Source organism: Puma concolor, chromosome B3 (genome assembly GCF_028749965.1).
Source record: "Puma concolor isolate L17-30 chromosome B3, mPumCon1.1.hap2, whole genome shotgun sequence".
NCBI lineage: Eukaryota > Metazoa > Chordata > Mammalia > Carnivora > Felidae > Puma > Puma concolor.
Genome location: NC_141672.1, coordinates 88,389,944 through 88,413,663, shown reverse-complemented (window position 1 = coordinate 88,413,663; position 23,720 = coordinate 88,389,944). Strand labels below are relative to the sequence as shown.

At 41.3% G+C, this 23,720-nt stretch overlaps 1 protein-coding gene and 1 pseudogene across 11 annotated transcripts in view; both read right to left on the bottom strand.

The window, feature by feature from the left end:
- Positions 1–23,720, bottom strand: part of STARD9 (StAR related lipid transfer domain containing 9) — a 121,302-nt gene that overhangs the window by 85,777 nt on the left and 11,805 nt on the right. The gene's annotated exons all lie outside the window — the stretch shown is intronic.
- LOC147580187 (importin subunit alpha-1 pseudogene) lies at positions 446–1,162 on the bottom strand (annotated as a pseudogene).

Below are 23,720 nucleotides of genomic sequence, written 5' to 3'. Positions count from 1 at the left end.
TTGGGGCACAATTCCTGTTTTCACAACCATTTCAATCCATTCATTTGGACCATTGGTAAGGGAGAAAATGGCCCAGCAGTTATCTTCTAATACTTCTGGATCATCATGAGGCAGGGGATGAACTCAAGTAGGAAAAATTTTGTGCAACAGCATCTAATGGAGGTGCATGAATCTTGTTGCGACAAAGTTCAAAATGAGTCCAGGTAAGATGATGCAAGTAACCACATGTTAAAGATGACATATTAATAGGGTGTCTGGGTGACTCAATTGGTTAAGCTTCTGACTTTGGCCCAGGTCATGATCTCACGGTTCATGGGTTTGAGCCCCATGTTGGGCTCTGTGCTGACAGCTCAGAGACTGGAACCTGCTTTGAATTCTGTGTCTCCCTCTCTCTCTCTATGCCCCTACCCTGCTCACGTCCTCTCTCTCTCTCTCTCTCTCTCTCTCAAAAATAAATAAATGTTAAAAAAATTAAAGATGACATATCAGGAAGTGTAAGAAGAGCCAACAGTAGATCAACTGCACCATATTTGATAACCAAGTCTTGGAAAACTGAACCATCACCTGCAATGTTTCCTAGAGTCCATACAGCTGTGTACTGATGTGATGAGAGATACCAACAGAGAAGTGAATGCTGGGATAGCACTCTATCTGCCACAGCCTTGCTCTGTTGCAATGTCCTGGAAGCAGTGTTTGTGAGCACTGAACCAGAGCCAGACTGAATGAGACCACCACCAGTTCTGCCCAAGGACACAAAGTTTGGAATCAAACCAGCCCAGATTAGGTTGTCAGTGGGGGGTTATTGTTCCCTAGAAAGCCATCTCCTACCAGCCTCAGTAGCTTGGAGCTGGCTTTCCAAATCTGTTGTTATTTATGCCTGTGACAATGTCATCAACAGGCCAATCAACAGCGCCCTGCTTGCTGCAGTTTTCTTGCAGTGGAGAAATAGCAACATCAGGAAAAGAGCTGGCATTGCTCCTTTCAGCATGTGGTCATCCTTCTTAGCTTCTCTCACCTCCATACTAACCTCAATTTGGCACCCCCTCATTTCTATACTATCTGTCCCCTTGTTCTTGAATCTGTTAAGGCAGGCAGCTGGCGAACTGGCACTCTGATTAGTGGACACGGTTATGAGACAAAGGAAGAAAATGACAGAGCTGGCTTAGGCTATCACAGGAAGCTTCTTAACTTTAAAAAAATTGGGGGCTGGGAATGGAGGGAAGCTGAGAAACATTCAAGTCTCTAAATAGTCTGTAAACCTGTGATTTTTCGGATTCTTCAACCTCTTGGCACAATGTGCCCCAAATAATTATCCCCACGATCCTATAAAATACTAGAAATGCTCTCCATTAGAGTAATTCACGTTGTAACGTCACAGTGTCCCTATTAAAATATACAGGCAAAAACATAAAAATTAATTAATAATAAAATTAAATAAAATACCCATGCTACTAGGAAGGGCAGAGGGATATATTATTTTGAATGGAAAAAGGATTCAAGAAATTATTGTATGCTGGATAAGATCTTGATCAGGTATCACAGAACTCAGTGACAACAACAACAGATATTTATTATCTGCTAAGCACTGATCTAGGTGCTTTATATTTCTTTATTCATTTAGTCCTCACAATAGCTCTGAGGTAGGTACCATTATTATCCCCATTTTACAGATAAGATAACAGAAGCACTAAGCGATAAAGGGACTAGCTCAGGATCACAGCCAGTAATTTGTGAATCTGGGAAATAAACCATATTTTTAATCATTATACTTCACCACCTTTCATCTAGGAAAGAGATGGGTTGACAAAAGTCTAAGGTCTCTGGTATCAGACCCTAAAATATACCGTCGCTACTGAATTAATTCTTTTCTCATCTTTATCCAAAGATAAAAACAGAAATTCCTGTCTCTAGGCAGTCCCTCAGTCCACTTACCTAGGGCTTCTTATTCTGGAAAGTAAAATAAATAAATAAAATAAAAAAGTAAAGAAAATTGCACACAGCAGCAGTACTACTATAGAGAACTACTATATACACACACTCATTTATATAAACATACATGCATGAAGAAACATAAATTTATAATCCCAGTTTAAGCCCCTGGTTCCTGAAGGAACCAGGAAAACTGAGCTTTGAGATCACCAAAACACATGTCTTTGTTTACATAAGAGTCTGCTGTTTCTAACAATGCTGTTTTGCTAAACAACGCTCACATGGACAACTGTCTGAATGGCATGTGAGATCTGGTAGATCCCATATGCAGCTGTCCTACCCTTTGGACATAAGCGAGGAATTCCTAAAATAGACAGATGAGTATCTAGCTCTAATGCTTCCCTTTTCTTTGCAAAAAGATGGATTCATTAGACAGGGTCTTGTGGGAAAAGATGGCTTTACTGGAAGAGTCCAAAGTTTTTGCCATTCTCACAGCCTCTTCTAAAAAGACAACAAGTGGTTCCTTGATCATAATTTGCCATGTTTTAGATCATTTGACCCTGCTTCCCAGGCCCCAACTAACTGGACCCCAAGCAAAAGCAAGAACATTCAGCATGGACCTAAGAGAGACTATCAGCCATTAGATGATCCAAATCAGAATGCTAACAGGATATGCCAAATTGGATAAAGATTAACTGGCATTATCAACTTTGTTGGGGAGATCTGAATGGGAGACAGAGCTGCCATTGGCCTCTTATTGTTACTGCTGAATTCTGAGCCATAATGAATAATGTTCCATGGTCTTGGGGCCTGGCTGTGTGACTGATGACAGTTTCCAGTTTCCTTATTTCCCCACATAATCTTACATTCATACCCATCCTGTGAGATAATCTGATTACCTCCTTCCATGCAGCCTGAGAAAGCCCTATCACAATGACAAGTTAAACTGTCAACAGCTACAAGCACAAAGCAGAAACACTGAGCAAGCAGCAGTCACATCAATGGACCTGTTAGCAGTTGGTCTAGACAAAGACAATGTGGGTGGCAATATGCAAGATGGTTCAATTATCAGGGCTGAGGGAGTCTTTGCTTAGTCATAAGCAGAATCCAAGAATGGTAAGCTGTGGTACTGACTCAGGGAGAGTATACAAAATAAAGGGAGACTGGAGATCCAGAAGAAGGCCTTCATTCCATTAGGGTGAACTTCCAAGAGCTAGGGTATTTGCAACAATTGAGGCAAATCATCTAGAATCTTTCCATTCCTAATAATTAAGATTCCTATAGGACAGGGGTCAGAAATTTTTTTCTATTAATGGCCAGAGAGCAAATATATTATTTAGGCTTAGTGGGCCATATGGTCTCTGCCGTGACTAGTGAAATGTTTTTGTAGTAGAAAAGCATCTACTAACATTACGTAAACAAATGGACATGGCTATATTCCAATAAAACTTTACTAAAACAGGAGATGGCCAGATTTGGCCCACAGGGCATAGTTTGCCAATCCCTGCTGTAGAGCAAAAGTCCTTTCTAGAGTCAACTCTTAAAAAATACAGGTTGGTCTGTGGGTTCCAAGAGAAAAAGGGAACAAAGCAAGACTAAAATGAATCCTGAATATGTGAAAGGTCTTCTAACCCTTAGAAATACGTTAACATCATTATCATTGAAAATGAAAGTACAGAGGCACCTCGGGTGGCTCAGTCAGTTAAGCGACTTCGAGTCGGTCTTTGGCTCAGGTCATGATCTCACAGTTTTTGAGTTCGAGCCCTGTGTCAGGCTCTGTACTGACAGCTTAGAGCCTGGAACCTGCTTTGGATTCTGTGTCTCCTTCTCTCTCTGCCCCTCCCCCACTCATGCTCTGTCTCTGTCTCTCAAAAATAAATGTAAAAAAAAAAAAAAGAATAAAGAAAATGAAAGTACATGTACAGATCACCTTGTCCATTTTCTTTTTTTTAAACATGCATTTTTAAAATTTTTATTTTTATTTTTATTTTTGAGAGAGAGAGAGAGATTGAGGGAAGGGCAGAGAGAGACCACCCACCTAATCCATTTTTCTTATAATGACTGATACCGTACCTAAGTTAAAGTCATTCAATAAGCTCAACACTGAATAGTTTTTCAGTCATGACAGGCTAAATTAGGTTATTGTAGCCAACTCTCAAAGTGTGGTAGCTTAAAAAACTACTTTTATTTTCTTATTTCTGGCTCTTGCTACATGTGGGTCAGTAGAGGACCCTTAGAGTTGTACCTTCTCTAGGACCCAATTGACAAAACAACCTATTTCCAATGTTGCTTCATGGTGCCAGAAGAAAAGAGGGCTTCAGAAGGTCATATCCCACCAAGTGAATGCTCAGACATAATTTCTGCTCATAACACACTATACAAAACTAATCATATGGCCCCACCTCACACAATAACCAGGAAGTGAAATTCTATCACACAGAAAATAAAGAACCATGAATATTCAGTAAGCAACAAGAAGAACTATCACATAGCAATAGTTAAGTCACTTTTACCTAATTGATCACCAAATGAGATCCTTAAAATTTTTTTTAATGTTTATATATTTCTGAGAGAGAGCAAGCACAGAAGCAGGGGAGGGGCAGAGAGAGAGAGGGAGACAGAGGAATGGAAGCAGGCTCAGCGCTGACAGTGGAAAGCCCAATGTGGGGCTTGAACTCACAGACTGTGAGATCATGACCTGAACTAAAGTTGGATGCTCAACCAACTGAGCCACCCAGGCACCCCACGAAATGAGACTCTTAACAAAAAACCTTTCTGATAATTGGTTAGGCAAAAACCACTGTCAACTTCATCTAAATTAAAATTTCAAATTGTTTAGTGTATTTTTCCTTAGTGTCTAAGGATTCTGAAATCACAGGACGCTGAGGTTATCATTATGGGTATCAATTCTTTGTTGTTGTTGTTATTATTGTTGTTGTTGTTGTTTAAGAGAGAGAGGGCACAAGTGAGTGAGGGACACAGAGAGAGAGAGAGAGAGAGAGAGAGAGAGAGAGAGAGAGAGAATCTCATGCAGGCTCCACACTGTCAGTGTGGAGCCCAAAGTGGGGCTCGAGTTCACCCGATGCAGGGCTCAAACTCATGAACCATGAGATCATGACTCGAGCCAAAGTTGGACCCCTAACTGACTGAGCCTCCCAGGAACCCCTCAAGTATCAATTCTTAATGCCCACATTGGTAGTTGCAGAGGACACAGGAGACTCTTCACTGACCATGAGACATAACCAGAAACTACATGAAGAGCAGGGGTCTGCAGGAAGCAATGGGGACAGGATTCACAGAGGAATATTGCCATATTCCACTTTGGAACTAGCAAATGTTTCACAATTCCTTAAGTTCTCTACTGTTATCTTCTAGATCAACTTTGATGACACAGCAGGTGCTGTTAATGTTCCACCCATATACACTCGAATTCCTTCACCATTTTCATGCACACTGGGCAGCTGGTGTGCCTTTACTTCCAAAAATTAATAACTGGTGTCTCTATCTATTTTTGGAGGACTGCCCTCCAGTTACTAGAACTCGTTTTGAAAGCCAGATATCCTAGGAGTCAGCCTTAACCAATGTTTGATGGGTGCAAGAAAATTGATCAGGAAATTCTTGATCAGGAAAACTCTACACTCAGTCTTTAAAGCACCCCCATGGAGTTGCTTGGCCTCTTTTCCTTTGCTGGTGTCACTTCCCCACCACACCTACCATTTCTTTCCTGGCAATACTTCCTAATAAGTCACCTTCACACAATTCTTCATCTCGGAGTCTGTTAGAGAGGAAGCCAGCCCAGAAACAGCCCACCCACAGCCTGAGGATAAAAAGGCTATGTGGTGCTATTCAAAGAGGCCAGGATTTAGATTCCAAAGACTCCAAATAACAAAGTTCCAGGTCTACCAATTATTAGATTATGGCAGTCTCTATCAACCCTTCCAAAATGTAGAAGTAATGGTACCTACCACAACAATTTTGAGACAAATACATGTGACTATGACAACACATGTGAAAGCACTTTGTAAACTAGGGCCTATGCTATCAAGAAGTTAGCTCATTTAAGACAGCTGCTTCCCAACTTTCAGTCCCTCCCCCAACCTATAATTATGACTATACTCCCACTTGCCTACAAATAGAAAATGTGTTGAGCAGTAGTTTTCAGATTTTAGCATACATTATAATCACCAGGAGGGCTGTTAAAGAGTTCGGTGGGCCCCACCCCCAAAATGTTTGATCTGTGGGTATGGAGGAAGGCCCAAGAATTTGCATTTCTAACAAGTTCCCAGGTGACATTAATGCTGCTGATCTTAAGACCTCACTTTAAGACCCACTGTTATAAGAAAAACTTCAGCCACTCTCTGCAAAGTGTAACCGATAGAAATTTACAATCGATCTACTTACTATAGGGAAAATTTTTAGGAGACAAATACAGCTTTAAAAAAAACTTGTGAGATTTTCTTTCCCATGGTATGGATGTCCTCATCTTACAAAATAAACGAGTGCAAGTAAAGTTGCCTGCAGAGAATACTTCTGGGGGCACCTTGATTTCAGCTCAGGTCATGATCTCACAGTTTGTGGTATCGAGCCCCCACAGCAAACTCTGAGCTAGTGTGGAACCTGCTTGGGATTCTCTCTCCTCCTCTCTCTCTGCCCCTACCCTGTTCATTCTCTCTCTCTCTCTCTCTCTCTCTCTCTCAAAATAAATAAACTCTAAAAAAAACAATATTTCTGAAGAGGAAACTCTTATGTTCCATCACAATCCCATAAAGACTTGCATTTAGGGGCGCCTGGGTGGCGCAGTCGGTTAAGCATCCGACTTCAGCCAGGTCACGATCTCGCGGTTCATGAGTTCAAGCCCCGCGTTGGGCTCTGGGCTGATGGCTCAGAGCCTGGGGCCTGTTTCCGATTCTGTGTCTCCCTCTCTCTCTGCCCCTCGCCCGTTCATGCTCTGTCTCTCTCTGTCCCAAAAATAAATAAACGTTGAAAAAAAAATTAAAAAAAAAAAAAAAAAGACTTGCATTCAGTAAAAAAAGAGGTTCAGATGGTTGTCAGTCTAGTGTCATGATCAATGTTAAGGTAGTAAGAACAATTTATTCAGTACTGAAATGTACCCAGTGATGTTCAAAGCACTTTACATGCATTGATAATTTACTCCTCACAATAACCCATGAAGTAGATACAATTGTCATCTTCATTTTATGATGAGGCAACTGGAGGTCAAGAAAATGGCCCAGAGTTATACAGCTAGTAAATGTCAGAGGTGAAAATCAGACCCAGGAAGTTTGGCTCTACAGTCTACAGTCTTAACCATAAACAATACTGCATGGTGGATGCTCTTTTAAAAGTCTGCACTGTTTACAAAATTCTAACTCTATGATCTTCCTTCTTGTTGGCTCCCCTACCATTCCTGTGTGGCCATATGACCAAGCATGACTCTACCTCAAAGCACAGGCATGGCTCCCAAGAAGCTTGCCAGTTACATTGCCAGTATGTGCTCAATAACTCACGATGTTGGGCTATAATACAACTACTAAATATTACATGTACTCAACCCGAACAGTACCAAAATGAAGAGGGATGACGAACAGCAAATATACTAAAACCTCAATTTTAAAGACATTCTACATGACATAGACATTTGTTAAAGAAATGCACTTTTGGGGGCACCTGGGTGGCTCAGTCAGTTGGGCGTCCGACTTCGGTCTGGGTCATGATCTCGCAGTTGGTGGTTTTGAGCCCCGTGTCAGGCTCTGTGCTGACAGCTCAGAGCCTGAAGCCTGCTTCAAATTCTGTGTCTCCTCCTCTGTCTGCCCCTCCCATGCTCATGCTCTGTCTTGCTTGGTCTCTCAATAATAAATAAATGTTAAAAAAATTGTTTTAAGAAATGCACTTTTTGACTTTCAGTATATTTTATAAATGTAACACAAAATAAGAACAAAGTACAAAAGTCCATCTCTATAGCTAGAAACCAGCCGAGGGCTAGAAGGTTAGTAGGGAACTGACAACTTTAGAAGGTAAGAAGGTTAGTAGGATACCGACAGCTCTCAGTCTAACTCCACAAAGACTCCACATAAAGAAAACACAATATAAAGAGAAATACAACAAAAAGAGAGAGAGAGAGAGGAACAAACGTATTGTGTTGGGCCTTAGGTCTCAGCAAAAAGGTTGTTCAAGGAGCCCACATACAGTCCTGAAAGTCAGAAAAAGAAGGGAAGGTTGAGAAGGCAGGGCTGTCTGACCTCTCTTAGATTCAGAGATTAGCAGATTAGGTAGTGACACTACTGACGTCCAGAAGGAAATAACTTGCTCAGAGTCAGATAGCAAGCTGGTGGTAGAAGGAGGACTTATACCTATCTCCAAACTTCCTATCCACTTGTACCTTTAGACACTTTTTAGGAAACGATCCTGATTTCCCTTGGGTCTCTTCTACACAGGGTCCCCATTGTTGGTGTTTCATCCTCTCCTCACTGGGCAAATGCTAAGACTGTATGTAAGAATAACCTCTGCAACCAAACTCTCATTGTGACACTGTAGCATTCACAGGGACTGAAGAAACGCAGAGACTATTCTCACTAGTTTTTACAAGACTCTCTGCCAGGTCTATTAGGAAGCAGCATGATGAATGTCACACTTGAACTGAGATGAAAGACCTATCCTCAAACAGCTCATCTCTCAACATGTCATCAAAGCACTCCCTGGAAAAAAGCCCCAGGAAAGAGCTTTACCGTGTATTTTAACAGAGCACAAGTGGGACTTCTGAGGAGCTGGTAATGTTCTCTTTCATGATCTGGATGCTGGTTACATGGGTATGCTCATCTTGTGAAAATTCAAGTGGATAGAAAATTTGAACTGTACACTTATAATATGTGCATCTTTCTCGACGTATGCTTCAATCAAAAGTTTTTAAACTAGCTCTGTTTCCCTTACCAGCAGAAAGGGGTGACATGCATCTGCTGAAGAATCTTTTGACCACACAGTCTCTTCTGCAAACGCTCGTTCATGACACATCTACTGAGCCAGAGTAAGAACTGTAAACACAGTTTGGGGTGACAGAACGGGCTCAGGTCATGTTCACGGAGGGCTTTGGAAGCCTTCCTCAACAATGGATTTAGGCAGAGTGACATCACAGCAGGGGAGGAAGAAAAGAGCATTTCCTCCCTAGCTTTTAGCTGTCTCTTTGTCCCCACTCTCTCCCTAAAGATCCCCTGTCCAACCCCACTAACCTCAGAAGTGAATCATGCACAAGAGCAGCAGTCCCCAAAGTCGGGTCCCTAGATCCAGGGATGCCCAGGGCTGACTGTGACAAGCAAACCTGAGCAGGCCCTGTGGCACTACAGAGGGAAGAGAACATCACACATCTACAGCTGCAGCTGGGACATGGCACCCGTGAACAACACACAATACACACTCGGTTGACACTGACTAAACAAATGAGTACATTATCTATGGACTGAATCCAAAATATGTGCAATAAATGTGTGCTGAATAAAATTGAATGATGGATGTTTTCTAGGTCTTCTTTAAACCTTACTGGCATTGATTCTGCATATTTGATCTTTAACCAAGATGAACATCACCAGGTCAGTATCTTCCACGTAGCACTGTTTTCGTATTTCTCAATGTGTTCATGAGGGCTCTTTACCACCTTTTGTAATAGGTCCCATCAGGCAGTACTCTGAAGGCAGTCAAGTAGGATGGAGCGGCTTCACATTGTTTGAGTTGTTAATGCTTTCATCTAAGAAGAAAATAAGCCTGGAGGATGCAGTTTCTGTTTTTAACTCTCATTCCTAAGTAGAAAAAGTTTTCCTGCAACCATACTGCTAGAAACGAATTTCCTGCTTTTAATATTGTTTAGTCTGAATAGGTCTCCAGAGACCAATCTTAATTGGGGAAGCAAATGAACTGGGCCCCTAAGTCAGTTCCGGTTTCATAGTTTGGTTCAGCCAGCCCAACTGAAGCCCATCTCATTCCCAGGAATCCAAGGCCTAGTTAGTTTTGTGTTGATGTGCACAGCCTCTGTCCCATGCTTACCACTGTTAGGGGCCCTCCTCCCTTGAACCACACTTCCCTCCTCCAACCCTATAATCACAAGATCTTCAACTACACTGGTAGTGGGGCACTTGCTGAGCCTCAGCCCCTCATATTAAATTACCACAACCAACGAAACAAAGCATGACTCCAACCTCAGCTAACAGCCCTGGGACCATCTCAGGGCTGCCACTGCCACTTACCAAAGTGTAGGCGGAAGACAAAAAAGATGATGGAAGACCGATTTGATGGCATAGCACTCAGTTCAGCAATTATCTGCTGGTGACAATAAGGAGAGGCACTGACACAAACCTGACCAGTCACTCAGAAACCTGGGACTGACTTTCAATGAAGCATAGTTAATAAATTAAAAACTTCTAACAGGGGCACCTGGGTGGCTCAGTCAGTTGAGCGTCTGACTTCGGCTCAGGTCATGATCTCACAGCTCATGAGTTCGAGCCCCGCATCAGCTCTGTGCTGACAGCTCAGAGCTGAGAGCCTGCTTTGGATTCTGTGTCTCCCTCTCTCTCTGCCCCTAACCCACTCACATTCTGTCTCTCTCTCAAAAATAAATAAACATTAAAAAAAAAAAAAAAAAACCTCCTAACAGAACTGGGGCTCCTGGGTGGCTCAGTCAGTTAAGTGTTCAACTCTTGGTTTGAACTCAAGTCATAATCTCACAGTTGGTGAGTTCAAGGCCCACAGTGGGCTCTGTGCTGGCAGCATGAAGCCTGCTTGGGATTCTCTCTCTTCCTATCTCTCTGCCCCTCCCCTGCTCACGTGCTCTCTCTCAGAATAAATAAATAAAAACATGAAAAAAAAATTTTTTTAATCCTAATGAGCTGACAAATACCTAAGAGATTCATCCTCTCTGGTGTATAAATGCTTCTAAGTGAAAAATACTGAGATGAGGTTCATCTTTGCTGAAAAATAAATACTTGGAAATTAAAGCTGGTGGAATTTAAGATAAATCTAGATAACAAAATCATTTAAATGAAATGAAAAGATTCTTTCTCCTGGATTCAATCTAGAGGTCCTGCATTCTTTCTTTCCCTCCCCAGTATGACAGTGGACACCTGAGGGTTTCCTGACAGATAAGAGACCTACTCAAACAAACAAACAAACAAACAAACCAGGTACCAGGAAATGCTGGGCTGTGCCAGGAAAAAAAAGGACCACACTGCCAGACAGGGTTAGTGCACAGATCCCAGACTCCTTCATGGGCACTTCTGGTTACACTTCATCACTTAAAGTCCACTTCAAAAAAATAAAATAAGTCCACTTCAAAACCTGGCCCCACTTAGAAAAGGTGAATTGAACCACCTCTTTGCCATGAAGTGTGAACTATTTCTTGTGTCTCAGAAAGTAGTTGGGTCACTTATGGCTAGTCACAGGATTCAGAATAAAACACCCTGACTGCACCTACAGGCAAGCACTTGCTTCAGATACAAAATTAAAAATAGGTGGGGTTCTCCATATCTCAGAGAGAGGCATCAATAGGAAGGTTTGCAAACAAACGTTTCTTTTTTTTTTTTTTTTTTTTTTCAACGTTTATTTATTTTTGGGACAGAGAGAGACAGAGCATGAACGGGGGAGGGGCAGAGAGAGAGGGAGACACAGAATCGGAAATAGGCTCCAGGTTCTGAGCCATCAGCCCAGAGCCTGACGCGGGGCTCGGAACTCACGGACCGCGAGATCGTGACCTGGTTGAAGTCGGACGCTTAACCGACTGCGCCACCCAGGCGCCCCTGCAAACAAACGTTTCTTATTCATGACTTTGGAGTCCTTTCCTACGGTAAATGCAAAGTTAAACAGCCCAAACTTTTCTTTTTTTTTTTTTTTAATGTTTTATTCATTTTTGAGAGAGAGAGAGAGAGAGAGAGAGAGCGAGGGAGAGGCAGAGAGAGAGGGAGACAGAAGATCCAAAGCAGGCTTCACACTGCTGATAGCAGGGAGCCCAATGTGGGGCTCAAACTCACTAACTGTGAGATCATGACCTGAGCTGGAGTCAGACACTCAACTGACTGAGCCACCCAGGAACAGCCCAAGATTTTCTAACCGTCAGCTAATTCATATCATATTTCAAATATTAAGACGGAAGCACATAGGAGGAATTAGCTCACATAGCAGAAAGCAGGGTGTAGTGAAAAGAACAAGGGCTTTGAAGGCAGCGGATCTGGGTTTCAACCAGGGCTCCACCTCTTAAGAGTGTGGCTGTTGTCAAGTTACCTAACCTCTCTGAGCCTCAGTTTTCATGTCTCTGCAGGAGAGGTGATAATAACCCACTTTGCAGGGTTGTTGTGAAGAGCAAATGAGATCATAAGTTAGGGACTCAGTTCAGTAACTGGAACAGAATAGGTTCTCAAGAAATGGTGGTTTTTTTCTCATTTCACACTTAAGCAAGTTGGTCATGAAAACATTTTCCAAAATCAAATAAAACTTTTCCAAACCCTGAAACCAAATCTCTAAACTACATAAGAATATTTCCAGATGCTTACTGAAGAGAGAGTTGCTTCTATTTTCTTAAAATCTCTGATGTGGGAGAAAAGGAAAAGCAGCACCAATCAGAAACCACTACATGTCTGTGCTTTAAACCAAACTGCCACCACCAGAAACAAGATGGGGTTAGTTTAATGGTAGAGGAATAGTAAAGGGGAAAAAAGTAATTAAGGGTTCCCATTCCTTTCAGATCTCCTTATCTGAGCTGAGGACCACTATCTATACTGACTGTATGCAAGCTGTATTAATTCTTCCTCCCACATCAATTCAACACATATCCCCATAAAGTATTTGTATTTTGTCTAACTGTGTAACTACTGAGATAAAAGCTAAGCAATGAAAGGACTGACAAAGGAATATCCCCCGCTTCTAGGGAGAGAAGAAAAAAAAAGAGTTTAACACGCTCTTCTGTTTACCTCTTCCACTCCTGGGGACCAGATGTAAGGGGCTGTTGTATATGGAGGATGGTTTTATGAGTGAGTCCATCTGCTTTTGCCCAGAGACCAATTCCCCAGGAGCTCTGCCTTTTCCAACTTCTAAATACAAACTGAGGGGTGCCTGAGCACATCTGGTCACCATTTGATTTCAGGCTTCTATTGTGTTCAGTCTATGGGAGGAAGTAAGTCTATAAATAGCTCATGCCACTATGACTTACACTTGAAAAATGAGAAACCATCAACTGCCTTTCCTGCAGAAAGAAGAGAGGTTTTCACTGAATCCAGCTCCCTTCATACTAATCATACATCAGGTTAGCATGCTGTTTTTTTTTTTCTGCCATATGCATATGTTACCTATTTTTAAAAATTAATACAGTATTTTTAGAAGAAAAATATTCTTATTAAAGAATTAAGAGCAGAAGATACTTTCATTGGCAACATATAGAACTCAGCAGAGAGACTGTCTTGTTTGGTACATAAACAACAGAGAAAGAGGGGCGACCAGGTGGCTCAGTTGGTTAAGGGTCCAACTTCAGCTCAGGTCATGATCTCATAGTTCATTCATGAGTTCGAGGCTCACGCTGGGCTCTGTGCTGACAGTGCAGAACCTGCTTTGGACTCTCTGTCTCCCTCTCTCTCTGCTCCTCCCCTACTCATTCTCTTTCTCCCTCCCTCCCTCCCTCTCCCTCTCCCTCTCTCTCTCTCTCTCCCAAAAATAAATAAATATTTTAAAAAAAGAAACAATAGAGAATGCAATGCATTAGTAATAATAACAAGAGATATTTATTTAGTGTTTCTACTCTTTTCCAAAGTCGTGTCAAGCATAATACTTCATTTTATTCTAACATTATTCCTATATATAGTGTTGGTAGGTGGGGGAATTACCGCTCCCTCTTGAAAGGTAAAGAAACTGAGGCTGATGAGGGAGTGTGAGGCAGGATAGGGGGCAAAACACAAGCTAGCACACCCCCAATGCCCAGGTGGGACATGTAGGATACATGACACTTCTGGCCACCCAAAAAAAACAAGAAAGGACAAAAAACAAATGGTCAAACTGATGAGAATCTCTACCAGAAAAAGGCAATCCTATCAATAGGGCAAAGTCCAGGAACTCCCTAAGGTCTTAATGTTAATGCCTTGCTAGAGGGAAAAACAACTGTAGCTTAACAACAGCTAGGCCTCCAGTAAAGTCTTTAGCATATTAGAGTCTCTTTGGCAACTCCCTCTAGATCCCCCAACTCGATAAACTGGTCACCCCCCACACTCACAGTGCAGCTCTGCCTATGGGGTTCTGTCCCCATGCCTTAATAAAATCACCTTTTTGCACCAAAGATGTCTTCAAGAATTCTTTCTTGGCCGTTGGCTCCAGACTCTATGAATTCCCCATCCATCTCTCCAAAACTTCATCAAGGATATTTAAATCACATAATATAAAATCTGTTCCACTAAACCAAAAGTCATCAAGGTTTGCCTGAAATGGCAGTTATGTAAGTGGATATGGGAGAGTCTAACACAGCTTCTTTCTTGAGTCAACCAGACAGACTAGTAAGAGAAATTTCAGTCAGAATGAAGTCCACATTTTATAGCCCAAACAAAAGCACAGTTAACTAGGCCTTGGGAAAAGTAGTCATCTATTCAGATTTGTATAAATTAAAGCGGAATGTATCACATACTCTACAGTCTTGTTACTAAAAGTATAGTCCTCAGGCCAGCAGCATCTTCAGCTCTACCTCAACACCTCCTCATTCTAAATCTGCTTCTCTAATTTTAATTACTTTCAGGCACATATGTATCACCTGGTGATCTCTTTAAAACGCAGATTTGGAGGGGCACCTGGATGGCTCAGTAGGTTGGGCGTCTGACTTCGGCTCAGGTCAAGATCTCACCAGTTGGTGGGTTCGAGCCCTGTGTCCAGCTCTGCGCTGACAGCTCAGACCTGAATCTGAAAAGATTCTGTGTCTCCCTCTCTTTCTGCCCCTCCCCTGCTCGCACTCTGTCTCTCTCAAAACTAAACATTTTAAAACGCAGATTTCGATTCAGCACCTTTGGGTTGGGTCTGAAAATGTATTTTTAACAAGCTCTAGGCAATACACTTTGAGAGGCAAGGCAGAACAGCCCTAGACTCTCTACATCTGTATTCCCAGAGTAGAAAGCAAGTCCTCTACCTCTCATGGTACAGAGGCATCTGGATATGCACAGTATTTAGTAAACCTCAACAGGCATATCCAGAAGGAAAAACCAGCAATGTTTTCCTGGGAGGCTATTTTTCTACAAGAAAGTACCTTAAATAATAAAATCAGAACACTTCTACTATTCTGGAACAAGAACAGATACATCTGTATGATGCCCCATGGGCAGGCTGCTGAGCAATCAGTAGAAATGGAGATACCATGGTCCCAAGCTCAGGGTCTGAAAACAAAGAAAGGCAGTCGTGTCCAAGTAACAGTGAGGAAGTCAGAAAGATGATATAGGCACTACAGCCTATTAGAACCTCTAGAAAAGGAGATTTGAATGAGACATTAGATTTGCTCAAAATCTGATCTGCAGAAAAGGAGCTATATCAACAAAGGTAAACAAAACAAAACAAAACAAAACAGAAACAACAAAAAACAGCAAAACTCTGTCTCTTATAAATACACACACTCACAATATATTTGTGTTTTTTTTTTTTTTTTTTTTACTTTTTTTAATGTTTTTATTTTTGAGAGAGAAACAGAACACGAGCAGGGGAGGGGCAGAGACAGAGGGAGACACAGAATCTGAAGCAGGCTCCAGGCTCTGAGCCGTCAGCACAGAGCCTGATGCAGGACTTGAACACAAGAGCCGTGAGATAATGACCTGAGAGCCCTGCACACTCACATTATGTTTACCCAGCACCTAGCATATGCCTGACATACAGCAGATAAACATTTTAGTCAGAGGGAATGGCTTAAGCAAAGATTGTAAGGCAAGAATAAAAACGTACAAGATGTGTATGAGTGGATTCGGTGGTGCCAGTCCAGGGTGAAGTTAAGAGGAAGTTAGAATGTCCATCTTTCCAAGTGTTCCAGGAGGCCAGACTCCCACATTCCACCTCTGAGCTGCTCCAAACTCCAAGGGATATGGAGGCTAATCACAGGGGTTTTTTTGTTTTGTTCTGTTTTTTGTGTAGTGGCACAGTGGCCTCAAGAACATCCTGGATACCCAGCAGATAGAGCCATGTCATTACTCCCATTCCAGAAACAGAAAAGGGAGGATAGATACTTTCACTTTAGATAATTTGGGGCCATGAAGATTTTTAACCAGAGGGAAGGAGGCTGAGTATCCTGGGCTACAAGGTTGCAGCAACAGCATTCATTCACTCAACAAATGTTTATCTACTGTATGTCAGGCATATGCTACGTGCTGGGTAAACATAATGTGAGTGTGTGGGGCTCAGGTCATTATCTCATGGCTCAAGGGAGCACACTTTACACATTGTACATTAGCCAACTTGACCATAAATTATATTTTTTAAAAAAGAGGCAATGAAAAATAAAAAAGACATATACACAAAGACAAAAAAAAAAAAAAAAACTACCATGAACAGAATCAAAAGTAAAAATGTGAAATATTTCCAGCATCTGAAACAGAGGGATCAATTTCCTTAATATGCTAACTACTCTTACAAATAAGAAAAAGATGAATATGACAACAGAAAAACGGGGAAAATATATGAACACATTATGACGAAAATGGCCAAGAAACTTGAAAAGATGCTCAATCTCAATTATAATGAAAGAAAAGCAAAGCCAACAAGATACTATTTTTAGTAGTAGTAGATGGGCATAGATTAGAAAGTTTGGTAATACCTAGTATTGACAAGGGATACAGTAGGGTATTCTGTTAAGGGTATAAACTGGTACAATCTTTTTAGAAGGCAATTAGACAAAAATCTATTGAAATTTAAAATGCACAAATTCTCTGGGATGCCTGGGTGGACCAGTTGGTTGAGCATCCAACTCTTGGTTTCAGCTCAGGTCGTGGTCTCATGGTCATGAGATCAAGCCCCATGTCAGGCTCTGCGCTGACAGCGAGGGGTCTGCTTGGGATTCTCTCTCTCCCTCTCTCTGCCCTTCCCCAGCTCACATACGCAAGCTCCTTCTCCCTCTCTCAAAATAAACATTTAAAAATAAATAAATGAAATGCACAAACTCTCTGAACATGCAACAGCACTTCTAGAAATGCATCTTACAGTTATACTCGCAAAAATGCAAAGATGCTCATTCCAGTATTGTGTATCACAGAAGAGACCTGGAAATATCCCAATTGTCCATTACTAGAGAACTAGTTAAACTGTAATACCTTTATACAATCAAATTCTATGTAGCACTAAAACAACAAGGTAGAACCATATGTATAGCAAATAAATTAGGGCCAACCTAAGCTGAGTAGAATAAAGCACATTGAAAAATAGTATGTATAGTGTAAACTCCACCTTTTTAAAAGGCTATATAATACATACTTATTTATGTTTACAGAATGTCTGGAAGGATACCAAAGAAACTGTAGACAGCAGTTACCTCTAGAGTAAGACTTGGGGAGGAGGGGAGGCCTGGAAGGGGAAGGTTTTCTTTACTTTTCACATTATACTCTTCTTTACTATTTGCACATTTTATAATTAGCTTGTATTGCCTTTACAGCAAAGTATTTTAATAAACTAATCAATTTGTCAACACTTTTATGCAGTCATCTGCTTTCTGCTGAGTATAAAACTAGGGAGAAACCAATCCCATTTCTTTCTCCACACTTCATGAACCCTTTTCAGAACACTGAACTTAGAAGGGGCCTTTTGTTGGTCAGCTGGACTGGCTCCCCCAAACAGAGGACCATTGACATGGTGCTGAGAGGGTGCTTGGACACAGACTTACTGTGTAAGTATGTATGTGCAAGAGAATTTAGCACCTGGCAAGGCAGACCAGGTGGCCTCCTCTGGAGAGGCTTACCATTATCAGTCCGCCTGTACACGAGCGTCTACTGTGGTAGACTTTTGTTCAAAGGGCTGCTGTTTATTGTATATCCCTCCTTTAGACGATTTTGTAAATCTGTTTTTCCAAAAACTTTCAAAGTACAAAAAAAAAAAAAAAAACTCTCAAAGTAATCAATCACCATCACACTTTTCTTCTTCAAGGATTTAATTGACGATCCTTTAAAACTCAGGACAAATTCAAATGTAAAGGGAGTGCACATATGGGGCAACTTGTCAGCATTGCACACAGGAGCAAGAGAACTTCTGGGTAATGTCAAGGACAACTGTCTCAGGAACCCTATTTATATTTATACTTAGGCTGCCCCATGTCTGCAAGTGACTGTTGAGCTTTGGGCATGCCTCCCTTACAGATAACTTCTCTCTCCGGCCTAGACTCAAGGACCCAGACAGTACCAGAAATTTCTGTTACCCTTGGCTCATAGGGGAGGAAAAAAAAATGCCATCAAGCTTTTGCATTTTAAAAGATTTCTCTAGTTTTTGTACAGGCACCCAGCACCAGCAGCAAACATTAAGTTTCAAAGATCCCAGTTCCTCAGATTTTTATAAGTCTGAAAGCTACTCTTTAAAGATTCATAATCAAGTTTCTGGAGAGGAAAAAATGTGTTAGATGAAGCCAAAAGAATGACCTTATTGCCTTAAAATCCAGCCCATGGTGATGCTTATGTAGCTGAGCAGCTGTGCTGCTGGCAGGGGTAACATACTGAAATGAAACACTCATGATAATCTCCCTTCCCCCACTTGTGCCTGCACAGCCTCATCCAGTTATTGCACAAAAAGGCTTTTTCTTATAAACTTCTCTCCCTTCTACTTCTGGCTCCATCTTGGTTGGGAAGAAATAGCACGAGTGATGGAATGTACACAGCTCTGCAAATATTCATGAGAAAATGCTTTGACGCCCACATGCTCCCCAGCTCCCCTAACACATACATGCTTTAGGGAAAAGGGATGCCCAGAGAAACTGATAGGAGTACTTGGTTCTCTAACTTAAGTAAACCGCAAGTCTTCTCAAAACAGGTAGCAAGATTCAAGAAGGCAGAGTCCTAATTTGTCTTTCACCCACTGAACCATAAATTGAATAATTAATCCAATAACCATTGATGGGTCATTTCAAATGTGCAGCACTGAGGGCACCTGGCTGGTTCAGTCACCGGAGCATGTGACTCTTGATCTCAGGGTTGTGAGTTGAAGCCCTACAATGGGTGTAGCGATTACTTAAAAATAAAATCTTAAATAAATAAATAAATAAAATCTTTAAGGGGTGCTAGTGGGTTAAGCATCCAACTCTTGACTTCAGCTCAGGTCATGATCTCACGGTTTGTGGGTTTGAGCCTACACTGAGCTCCGCACTGGTAATGCAGCGCCTGCTTCAGATTCTCCCTCTCTACCCTTCCCCTGCTCTCTCTCTCTCTCAAAATAAATGAATAAACTTTATAAAAATTAAGTAAATCAAATCTTAAAAAAAAAAATAAACTGTGTGACACTGGAAATACAGAAATAGAGCTGTGCAGCTCTATGTGGTGTGGCATTCGAAACCTTGGACTCTGGAGTCACACAGTCAAGGGTTTGAATCCTGGATCTATGACTTGATTGTAGGACCTTAAACCAAGGTATCCAAACTATCTGAGCCGGTTTCTATTCTGAAATGGGGATAATAATACCTACTGTAAGGAACAGTACAATCCTAACAGCATCTCCCCCTCTGTAAACTCTCAAATTCCTTTTAACTGTAGTTTCTTCTTCATGTTTTCCCCTCTTCTTGCTCCTCTAAGGTCCCTCCTCAGTTTCAGTAACTCTTCCACCTTCTCTACTCTGTCCCCAAAGCCTTCATTCACACTCCAAGCTCAGAAGATACAAAACAAGTAAGGCATAAAAGAAGTGAGGGTCATAGTCCACTTCTCTACCTCACTCTACTTGTGTTCTGAGGAAGTAATAGATCATCTGTCTGCATCTTATAATGAGTTGGGGTCCCCAGAGAGAAACACTGCTTCTGTACCAGCAGTATCTAATCACAGCCCAGTTACATCAGAGAATCCACTCAATACTTCCCCGTGCTACTAGATGGCAATAGTGCCATTTCCTCACTTGAATGAGTACAGAGCCAAGAACAGAAACATTCTAAAGAACAAGAGCTTTCGTTGGGATTCTGCTAAGCAGCCTATTTTCTGCCATGCAGGAACCACTGTGCTGCAGTTGATGACCCTCATCACTAGAATAAGCAACAGGCACTTCCCTGAAACATTAAGGACAATTCTGGACTAGCCGAAAAGAAAAAAAAAAAAAAATCCTGTAACTGATTTTTGTCTCTCTAGGCTTTCATCGTTAAAATAAGTATCTTGAATTGTCTCTAGCATTCTTCTAATATCAATATTCTGTATTTTTGTTAAAGTTTTTATTTAAGTAATCTCTGAAACCAAAGTGGAGCTTGAACTCATGACCCAGAGATCAAGAGTCTCATGCTCAGGGCTCAGTCGGTTAAGTGACTGATTCTTGATTTCGCCTCAGGTCAGGATCTCATGGTTAGTGAGAGCCTCACACTGGGCTCTGGGTTGACAGTGCAGAGCCTGCTTGGGATTCTCTCTCCTTCTCTCGGCTACTCCTCCACTTGCTCTGTCTCAAATAAATAAATAAACATTTTTAAAAATTTAAAAATGGGGTGCCTGGGTGGCTCAGTCGGTTAAGTGTCTGACTTCGGCTCATGTCATGATCTTGCAGTTCGTGAGTTTAAGCCCCATGTTGGGCTCTGTGCTGACAGGTCAGAGCCTATAGTCTGCTTCAGATTCTGTATCTCCCCTCTCTCCGCCCCTCCCCTGGCTCACACTCTCTCTCTCAAAAATAAATAAACATTAAAAAAAAATTTTTTTTTAATTAAAAAAAAAAAAGTCACATGCTCTTCTGAATAAGCCAGCCAGGTGCCCCTCAACATTCTGGAATTCTAAAGTATAAATATCTAGCAACCACATATAAGGATTCAAAAACTCTGCACAAGTTATTCTTCATGCCCTAATTACATACAATCCGCTACAATTTAATTTGAAATCCTCTATTTTGTACTAATGGAAATGAAGACCAACTGGTTTAATGCTTCATAAACTGTTAAAATCATCATGTTCTGTACTTAAACATTATTATTACCGCTCTGTCGTCCCGTCTCTGAACTGACATTTCTTCATTAAATAATCACATGCAAATGCATACAAGATATACTATACTGATAGCGGCTTTCCTGTTGGTTCCTGTAGTCAGTCCTTTCATTATTTTTAGGGGCATGTAAGGTTTTCCTCTGAAGACTCCAAGTTTCTAACATCCTCAAGCTAAAGTCCAGAAGAAGCAATGGGTGCCTGGGTAGCTTAGTGGGTTAAACATTTGACTCTTGATCTCAGTTCAGATCATGATCTCACAGTTTGAGACATCAAGCCCCACATGGAGCTCTGTGCTGGTCCCTCAGAGCCTGCTTGAGATTTTCTCTCTCTCTCTCTCTCAAAATAAATACACTTAAAAATTAAAAAAAGAGAAGCCAAATTGTCTTTATTCACAGATGACATGATTCTGCATGAAGAAAATTCTGAGGAATACATACACACACACACACACACACACACACACACACATTCCCCGCACCCCCTCTGGGGCTCTTTGAGGGTAGGCAATGGATGTACTTATGTGTGTTGTTTGGTATTCAGTGCACTGTGGAGATTAAATAATATAAAAACAAAAGCACAATCACATTGCTGCTATAATTTCAGTTTTGGATCCAGTGGTTAGGAGGAGGAAATCTCCTGCACACTCACACGATTTTTTATCTGGAAAAGATACAAGTGCTTCAGCCAAATAACTGACCATTTTAAAATAAAGATTCCCAGGAGAATAGGAGCAACTGCTTTCCACAAAGGGCTGGGTAGCTTTTTGTTCCTGGACGTGCTTTCTGTTGACTCAGTCTGCACTTGTTTTGACAGCCAATTACAGTCCTTTGTGGGTAAAGCTGAGCTAAAGCTCTTCATGGAAATTTTTACAAACACAAAATTATCCAAACACAATACACTTGAGCAGAGGACTCCCACTCCAACAGATATTCCTGACCAGGAGGAAGGGAAGGGAAGTTAATTTTCCAAGTGCAGCAAGCTGATCCAGAAGGGATCATAACCAGATTCAAAGAAGAGATTTTCAAGTCTAGTTCAGCTCTTAGCAGCCTGAGCCTCACTTCCTTTGTACTGTGATAGGGTAATCACCATAGGGAACCAAGCCACAGTACTCAGGAACCCCCTTACCAAATTGCAGTTGCCAAGCCCTGGTCTGGGAACTTAATTATTTCATTTCCTCCTCACAGTAACTCAAGCTCAAGAAACTAGAACTCAGAAAATTTAAGTAACTTGTCCAAAGCCAGCCAGCTAATCAGCGGCTATGCCTGAATTCAAACCCAAGTCTAACTTCAGAAACTGGATTAACTTTAATACAGATTCAAGCCAGATAAAATGTAGGCCCATTTTGAAGAAAAGCCTTGACTACAAGTCCAAATATCAACAAACACTAAAAACACAATTTAGACCAACGCTGACCTGCCTTTAGAACGGGAAGCTAATGACACCAAGGTCACAGGGTAATGGACAAGACAGGTGGTATGATCCCCTACCGCTGCCCATTCACTACAGTCTTTTCTCTCTCTCTTCACCATCTCTTTTCTTTCCTAATTTACCATCTGTTCCTTTTCCTATATCCCTTTTGTTTTTCTTTTTATACTGTATTGTAGCAAATCATATGAACTCTGCATTCAGATAACCCTGTGTTCAAATCTAAGACTCATTTCTTACTGTGTGACCTTTGGGCAGATCACGTAACCTAAACCTAAATTTCCTCAACTATCAAAGGATAAAATCTTCTACCTTTTAGGCTGCTGAAGGGATTAAATCAGATAATATGTGTGAAGAGATGACCAGGTCTCTAGTAGACTAAATGAGACTTTAACATTGAGGGTCAATGAGACTTGCTAACATACAATTTAGAATTGGACAGTCTTGGATTTGAATCCCTGCTCCACCACTTACTGGTTAAGTGATATGGGCAAGTCTCATAAAATTTATGTACTAAATTTACTTATCTATAAGATGGAATATATAGAATAGACTAAACAGATTTGGGAGATGATCAAATGGAATGATAAACATTTAGAAACTATAGATATTTAACAAATAAAGCAGCCTCTCATTAGAACTTGCAGTAGTGCCTTGTTCTCTAGAGGCCCATGTTTGTTGATGCCTGATCTATTTATCAAGCGTGTCACCACTAAAGATTAGGAAGTGCTAAAACACTAAGAAATGCTAATCTTGAACCTATCTTTTCAGATCATAAAATAAATATAAAAACAGGGAGGTAGAAGAGTACAGTGCAATGAAAAGACCACCATAAGAAGCATGGGTCCGGTCCCACTTGGGCCTTAACTGCCTATATAATGCCATATAAATCACACAGCTGTATCTGGAACATGAGGGGTTTGGAAACATTTTTTATTCTCCTGACTGGGACTGCCACTGGCATTTAGAGGGTAGAGGCCAGAAGTGCTGCTAAACACCCTACAGTGCACAGGACAGACTTCCACAGCAAACAATTATCTGGTCAAAATATCAATAGTAGTGAGGTTGAGAAGCCCTGGCCTAGATGATTGCTAAGTTCCCTTCGAGCTCTAATATTCTAAGAGACTGTGATGAGGCAGCACTGACACTTAATAGATGACATTCTTGCCAACATCTATCAAGCAATGGCTATGATATTGGTCAAAATCCTCCTACAGCCAGTGGGGGAATGTTTTCAGAATATTTGAATATTCT